The sequence below is a fragment of the Sesamum indicum genome, linkage group LG6 (genome assembly GCF_000512975.1).
Source record: "Sesamum indicum cultivar Zhongzhi No. 13 linkage group LG6, S_indicum_v1.0, whole genome shotgun sequence".
Classification (NCBI taxonomy): domain Eukaryota; kingdom Viridiplantae; phylum Streptophyta; class Magnoliopsida; order Lamiales; family Pedaliaceae; genus Sesamum; species Sesamum indicum.
The window spans coordinates 11,272,932-11,281,222 of NC_026150.1; the positions used below are offsets into that span (position 1 = coordinate 11,272,932).

An 8,291-nucleotide genomic window follows, 5' to 3' on the forward strand; every position below is an offset into this window, starting at 1 on the left:
TGTATATATATTGAAAGTTTGGATAATCCAAACAAAAATATTTTCATATCTACTTATAAATGTGTAAAATCACATGCAATCTCTCCCAACTTAGGCTGGTGGGGTAATAAATTTCGACAAATTTGATGGGATTTAAATCATCTTCTTATCGTTATATATCATGGGGCTAAGTGTTATTACTCAGACCAGGCTAATGCAAGTAAACAAGGAATTGAGTTGGGTATCTCAAGATATCCAGTCCAATTCCCATAATTAAACAAGGCCCAAATTAGTATCGACCTTCTTATTTTCTTTACCTCTAAAAATGTCTCTATAGTTAATTAATAGAGATTACTGAATTTAATCATTTTAAGAGTGTATTTGGTTGGAGTGGAAAGTGGAAGTGGAAGTGGAAGTAGAAGTAAAAAAGATAATTTGGTGTTTGGTTCGAGGGAAGAGATGGAAGTGAAATAAAACTCGAGGTATATGAAACCCATCCGAAGTCCAATTTTATTTTTGTCCAATATTGGACTGAAAAGTGGAAGTATAAGAGCAAAAAGATAAAAAGTACCGTTTTTATTTTTATTTACTCTATTACCCATATATATATATATATAATTTCTCTCCAATTTTTTTTCTCCTTTCCGTTGATAATACCATATGTAATTACCAAAAAATGATAATAAAACACTGCATCGAAGTCAACAATCTTGTTAGTAATTTTTATTTATTTAAACTAAATAATTTAGAATAAATGAGCAATACTTGTATTTTGATTAAATATTTTTATTAATAAAAAATATTCCTATTCTTTTTTTATAAATATTTTTATTAATAAGATTTTAAAATATTTGATAACTAAAATTACATTAGTATAATATTATTATATTTATTTTCTAATACAAAATGAATAGAAGAGTTATTCAGTAAAATTACAAAAATTAGACTTCTTTTTTCTTTTCTCAATCTATTTTCCTCTACCAAATAAAAGAAAGTGTTTGGAATTTACTTCCCTTCTAATTACATCGAACAATTTAAAAAAAAAACTATTATTCTTTTCCTTTCCCTCCTATTTTATTTTCTCTTTTTTCTTATTTGAACCAAACGAATCTTAAAAGAATTTCAGAATCAAAATTGATGGGTTGGAAACATATAATACTAAAACTCATTTGGTAACTCATCTAATGTAAAAAAAAAAATAAATAAATAAAAATATTCCATGTGAAATATTATGTGTATATGGAAATTACATATATGCACTAAGAAGTGATAAGACTTTCTATAAAATTATTTTAAATATTTTAGTTGGTAAAGATTATGGGATATTATTGATTGATTGATTGATTGATTGATTGATTCCACCCTATCAATATGCATTTGTGCCTAGCGGAAGCATCAACGACAACATTATTATGGCACATGAACTATTGCATGATATGAATAGGAAAGAGACTAGGGAATGTTTTATGGCTATTAAACTAGACTTAGAAAAAACATATAATAAGATAGTTGAGGTAAATTACAACCACATTCATTGAGATTTTACATAATATGAATATTTTTTTATTGTTTGAAATATTATCGATATTTTTCTTATATATGATAAAATTGTGTAATTTTGGATGGAGGTTTGAAATTGTCAACTTTACTTTTATTGTGTTTTTTTATTTTTAAAATAAATAATTGTAAAAAAAGGATAGAAAACTAACGTAAATTAACAATTGGGCTAATTCTTGGATGTCTGTAAAATAAGAGGGTATTGATAATTTGATAAATAATAAAAGAGTATTATAAGTATACTAGATTTTGTAAAAACTCATTATAATTTACTCAAAACAGTCTGGCCATTCCTTGGAGAAACCTTGAAAAACTGTAATCTGCCCTCTAGAAGTTATTCAAAAAAATTATAATTGAGAGACTAATTGGTAACTATTAAGAAAATTTTAATTTAATTATAAATAAATTATAGGTCACGTTTGAAATATAATTAAATGGAGTAACTTGGAGCTCATTATAATATTTGGGAGCAAATTATATTAATAAGAAAATTAGGTAGGACGTAATGGTAATTATTAAAAAGATTAAATAAAATATTATTGTTTACACGTATTGATATTACTGTAGATCCTCTGACGACACCTCACGATGCCACCACGTGGACCAATCGTGTACAGATATTTGGACCTATAAATATTACTGTTTACACGCATTTATGGTACGTTACATTTACTATCTTTTTGACCTCGTTTATTTCTCTAGATCGCATGCGATCATCTAATGACTTATGCTGACTTAAACTTCGAAGAATTTTAGTTGGGGACCTTCTAACTAGCCAAACGACTTATTCTTTTCTCAAGAACAACACTTCTCAGGAAAGCCCAAGTGCATATTTAATTCAATTAAATATTCACAAGCCCAAAATATACTTAGTTAAATATTGTATCCAATCGTCTTAATTAATTAATTCAATTAAACATAATTAGTTCAATTAATTATTTCTAACCCATGTTTTAATTAATGAATCATATCCACTAATAAGACAAGTCCATCTACTAATTAGTTAATGAACCCAATCCACTAATAAATTAGCCCAAGCGTATTTTAAATTAACCAATTAACTTAAAAGTTAGATTCAAAATTTAATTAAATCTAATTAACATGTATTTTGGATCATCCATCTAATGGATGACTCCACATAAATGATCCAATTATTTAAGCTTTCCAAGAATTAATTTACTCTAATTAAATTAATTCTCCTCTTACGGAAGTACTTCCAATTTGATTTCATCACTTTTCAGTAATTTGTATATGACTCTTTAAATTCATCGTCAGTTAAATTTGGGCTTTATGTTGACATAATTAATTAAATATAATTTAATTAATCAATTCTGATTAATCAATAGTTAAAAATAACCTGTTACCATGGATGGCCAGTCTAGCAACAGTTCATGAATAGTGGCGTGAATATTTAGGCTCCAAGTTCCATATTGATATGGTTCTACTGTCAACTATCTCTTGACCTTAGTCTAGATATGAAATTGGGCATCAATTTTCATCCTTGACTAGCCATCTATGCTTCATACTCGAGATGGATTTTACTATATGATCAACATAGGAAATGCCTCCTCACTCAATCAATCGCTATGGCCAAAGACTTAAAGAGTTTAATCATCTCAAAGCGCATAGAAGATTTTACTGTCACAATACTGATAGGGGACAAATTCTTTATTGGAATCCATCGTCCTTGCTATGTTTTGGACTATACTGGATAAGGTTTATAATGGCCATATCTCACAACCTAGTCATCGCTGGATCCAAGATACAGTTTTTGTATGCACGTGACTGCCATGATTCCTCAAATCCGAGAACTAATTCGATATTATCGAAATTGGGAATTCTAGTCATACCGATCAATCTCTCAAGGTTTTCATATGACGATTTTCGCGAGACAGTTCAATTTGTTTACTACCTTGCCAACTAATCCACTAAAATTGCACAAACAATCTACGTCTTTAGTTGATGAAACACGGTGCTGCAATACATAGTGCAAGTTTTTATAAGATTCTCGATACCCCGTCTCAAGGTTCTCGACTTGAAATGTTTCAAACCAATCCTCATAAGTTGGCTTCTTAGTTGCCAACCTATGCATAGCCCAACTCCACAGGTTTAACCTTTATATATGTTGGCATTTGTTGTGATATTGAAACGCTGTTCAATGTAAGTAGTAAGTAGAACAAACGCCTAACGCTTTTGATGAATATTTATTATATTCATCATGACAATATTATTTTTGATAAAGTTTGACGAATAGTTTCTAAAACAATCAGTCTAATTGGCTTTCCAGTCACCTATTCTAAGAAGCCCTCTACCACACAATAATAGAAGAGTGACAACACAAGTCACTACGTAAAATAAATCAAAAGGACACAAGTTGAATATCGATTTCCACATCACCATTTAGAGACTACATATTATTTTTCATTTAATGGGGTATTTATAATTTTACAAGAAAAATATTTATAATTATGTCGAATCTCATAATAGGTATTTGTAATTTGCATATTTTTTATTTCGTCTTCTTCCGCCTCCCTCTACCCTGCCCCTCCCACCTGACCCATTGGTTGCTTCCCCTCCCAAACCCCCGTTGGCAGGCTGCTTCCTCTCTTCCCCTTTCCCCGCCCGCCACCCCATTTCCTCTTACTACACCTACCCCCCTCCCTTGTCCTAGCAGCCCCCAAAAATTCACCTGCTTTCACTTGTGTCTCTCTTCTTCTCCGACCCCCAGCCCTCTTTTGCTCTGTATGCATATATACATATGTTGTACCTAGAAAATATAGTAAGGTTTTTGGATATTTTATGGCGAGTATTTAAGGATTCTACTATACTAATACTTCAAATATGTTCTCAGATTTGGAGTAAATCCTACAAAAGAATACAAGCCAAGCCAGAAGGAGTTTCGATGATGGTTCTCCGACCCTCAACTCATTTGAGTATCCAAGGTCTTTTAAACAAAGAGCGTAAAGAGTTGGGGTAGCAAAAATTGTACTTAATGCGGGACAACCAATATTTATATATGTCGGTAGATTGTACAATTTTCACGTGCACCCTAGATCCAAAACATGATCAAGATTGTGCAGTAGGACGTACATATTCTGTTTCGAACAGTGACAGACTGTGGTCCCAAACGACAAGATGATACTTTTATCAAGAAGAACAACTACTGTTCTCACCAAGTACAAAAGTCCTCGAAATACCTTAGATACTTGGGTATTGCCTTCCAATCTATGAAGGTCTCTTTGACGACTTGAAGGTCTCTAATACATGGCAATATACTTGTACTCATAAAATAGAGTGAAAATCAAACCCAGAATAATAAATCTTCAGTGGTGTAATTTTTTGAAAAATAATAGTTGGTCTCTTAACAATATCCTATATGTTGGTCTAAAAACAAAAGTATTTTGGGGTTTATCTTATGTTTGGAATCGATTTTTCAAGGAAAAATTATATTTTTAGTTGTCAAAGTATACCACTACGTTTTTTTAGTTCTCAAGACTGATAATTTTGTTCCTTAAATAGTGCATTTTTTTTTTATGGAATTGATAATTTTTGTCATCTTGAAAATTTAAAATTAAAATAACCATTTCGTGTCCGAAAAGTTTCGTGGCAAAGAAAGACCTCGCAAAATGAGTTCAATCTCATTATTGTCTAATCAGAGTAAGTGTTATATTTATTAATTTTGGGGAATAAATATTACATTAAAAATCATTTAGAGAGAAAAAGTGTGTTTGACCCAAATAAATATTATTACAATTATTATAGACAACTTCATTTCATCTAATGGAAATTAAGACAAAACATAACAGCACTTTATTGGTAATTTTAAATGTGTAAAAATGTTTATTTTAAATTTGGATATTTAAAACTTTGTACTTTTATTTGATGGATATGTGTTGAATTATCTTTCCTATATTTGCTTTTGATTAAATATTTTGTCATATTTGAATTTTATAAATTATTAATGGCAAATCAAAGATAATTTTGTTTTTAAACATTAAATATCAAAAAATTGAAACAACAATTATTTTAAAACTAAAGTATAAAATTTTATAGTAAAAACTTGCAATAGATTCTAGCAAAAAGATTTCGTCGCAATTTTGCAAACGAGAAAAGTTATAGTTTTCGTTGCAAATTTTGCTAGAAGTTAAAGTTTCAGCAACGGAATTTTACCACAAACAAATACCCCGTGGCAAAAAAATAAATAAAATTGTGACACTATAGCATTAGTACTTACAGGACGAAAAATACTCAGCTACTAGATTTCGTAGAAAATTAAATTTTGCAACCGATTTTATACGAAATTCATGCAAAAACTAGTGGCAATGAGACAATATATATTTAGTGAAATCTTATTCATTATTACACATACATATCTTTCAATTATTATATATTACTTGTTAGCTTTATAATTTAATTATTATATTATTTCTCACTAATTTTTACCATGAAATTCTTGGCACGACATAATTAATTACACCACACTACAACAATAGATAATATTTGTGACAAAATTCTAAATGACAATTTTTAGGCTGCCACTGTAGATGTACATTAAGATTATAATAATTTTAATAACAAGAATTATGATTAAAATGGTCACCATAGGTCAATAGTGACATATCTATAATAACAATTTAATGATAATAAAAATACACTAACAATTGTATACATATGTCGCTTAATTGTTCATAATAAAAACATTATGTACGAATTTTTGTCATTAATTATTTTTAGTGACATTTGTTTCAAAAAGGTCACCATTTCAATAATGCAAATCATTACGGTCGCAAAATAAGAATTGTTGCTATTTAATATGTATAATTAGTAATAATTTCGATGCGATCACTTTTTTTAGGGGTTAATAGCAATTTATCCCCCTGTGATATTGAAAATGAGCACATTACTCCTTATGAGAAAAATATAACAATTTACCCCCTATACTTTTTAAAATGAAGCAATTTACCTTATTATACAGGGAGGTAAATTGCTTCATTTTAAAAATTATGGGGGGTAAACTGTTGTATTTTAAAAAATATAGGAAGGTAAATCGCTATTTATCTTTTCATAAGGGGGGTAATTTGCTCATTTGCGATATCACAAGGGGGTTGCTTACATTTCTCCCCTTTTTTTAGTATTGCTAACCTCTTCAATTCTGTAGCAAAACAAAAATAAATTTAAGAATATCTAAACAACGAGAGAAAAGGAATAACATGACATTTATTGACATCAACATACCTTTAAACATCAATACATGACACGAAATATTGACACCATTTCTTATAAGGGACAAGTTTCTAATTGGTGTACGAAATTTGAACAAAGATGAAACTTGCCGCAATATTTACTGACACACACATTACATAGGAAACATTATTGGCGTCCACAAATAACTTATTAACTGGACAATATTTTAATTTACATCAGATTTATTCAAATCCAAACTAATTATGTGAAATAGTGGGGATTCGACCATCCGTTTGTTTAACCCTAGAAGATCATAGGCACCCTTGAAACGATGCCTTTTTCATCAATGAAAACAAATACTCGATCGCATCTATAATCAAAAGTTGGTATTGCTGGTGGAACAAGAATAGCATTGACCAAAGAGTTTTCTTTCTCAATAGTTTTTACTGCGATTTCTCCACACACTCCAACTAACTCGGGCCACGAGTCCTTACCTGCATGGATCAAAGAATTATTATATTTTGATCGTTATTACACTCCAACTAACTCGGGCCACGAGCCCTTAAGGTTGTAATTTTATTTAGAGTTAATTACATTTTGCCATCCGAATTATGATCGTTATTACACTTTAGCATCTAAACTTTATTTTTTTGTATCAACTTACCATCTCAACTTTATGAAATTTTACACTTTGCCTTATAACTATTCTTTAATCAAGTTTTTTATCGAAAAAACATCACATGCAGTGTACATGTGATACTTAAGGGCTGTATAATGAGATGTTTTCATATATGAAAAGCATGTAGTGTTTTTCCGGCAAAAAAATCAACAAAGCAACAGTCATATATAACAAAGTACAAATTTCGCAAATTTGAGATGGTAAATTGATCAAAAAAAAAATCAATGATAAATTATAAAAACGAGCATTATTCAAAAGCAAAGTGTAATATACCCTTTTATTTTGTAAGTATACTTCTCAATAAAGACCAAAATTTTATAAGTACTCCCAAGAAATTAAGGTGCATGAAGTGAATTGTTTAAACATGTTTGCAATTAACTCAAGTATTCCTGTACCTTGACAAATGGATGCCATCCTTAGCTTTTTGCTCCTTTCCCCTGTTGTACTCTTTGATTGAATAAATCTCTGTGTGCTTTCTCAGAGTTCTGCTGAATGGGTATTTATAGGAGAGTTCTTCTAGTTGTGGTTGTGTGTTCATTCTTGATTGGTGGGTCAGGTGGGGTTAGCTAGCTTGTCTTTACTTTTATTTTTAGGGCATCATTGGTATGTAAGAATGAAATTAAGTGGAAATCGAATGGATTTAGGAATGAAATAAAGAAAGAAAATGAATCGTATTTAAATAGCATTTCTACGATTGGTATACACAATAAGTTAGAAGGTATAGAATTGTTATTCCTTAGTTGCTTAGTTGATTTTATTAAAATAATTGACAATTAAAAAATAATAATTAGTAATCAAATAAAATTATTTTTATGACAAATTTGCTCTTTTGTAATTTTTAAAAAAAATGTTTATTCATATTTTAGTTGTGGGACAGAAATTGGACCAAAAT

At 29.7% G+C, this 8,291-nt stretch overlaps 1 long non-coding RNA gene across 1 annotated transcript; it reads right to left on the reverse strand.

The window, feature by feature from the left end:
* On the reverse strand, positions 6,799-7,867 carry LOC110012194. Its single transcript, XR_002287361.1, has 2 exons — positions 7,795-7,867; positions 6,799-7,214 (listed from the first exon to the last, which is right to left on the reverse strand). It is a non-coding gene; the product is annotated as an uncharacterized LOC110012194 (long non-coding RNA).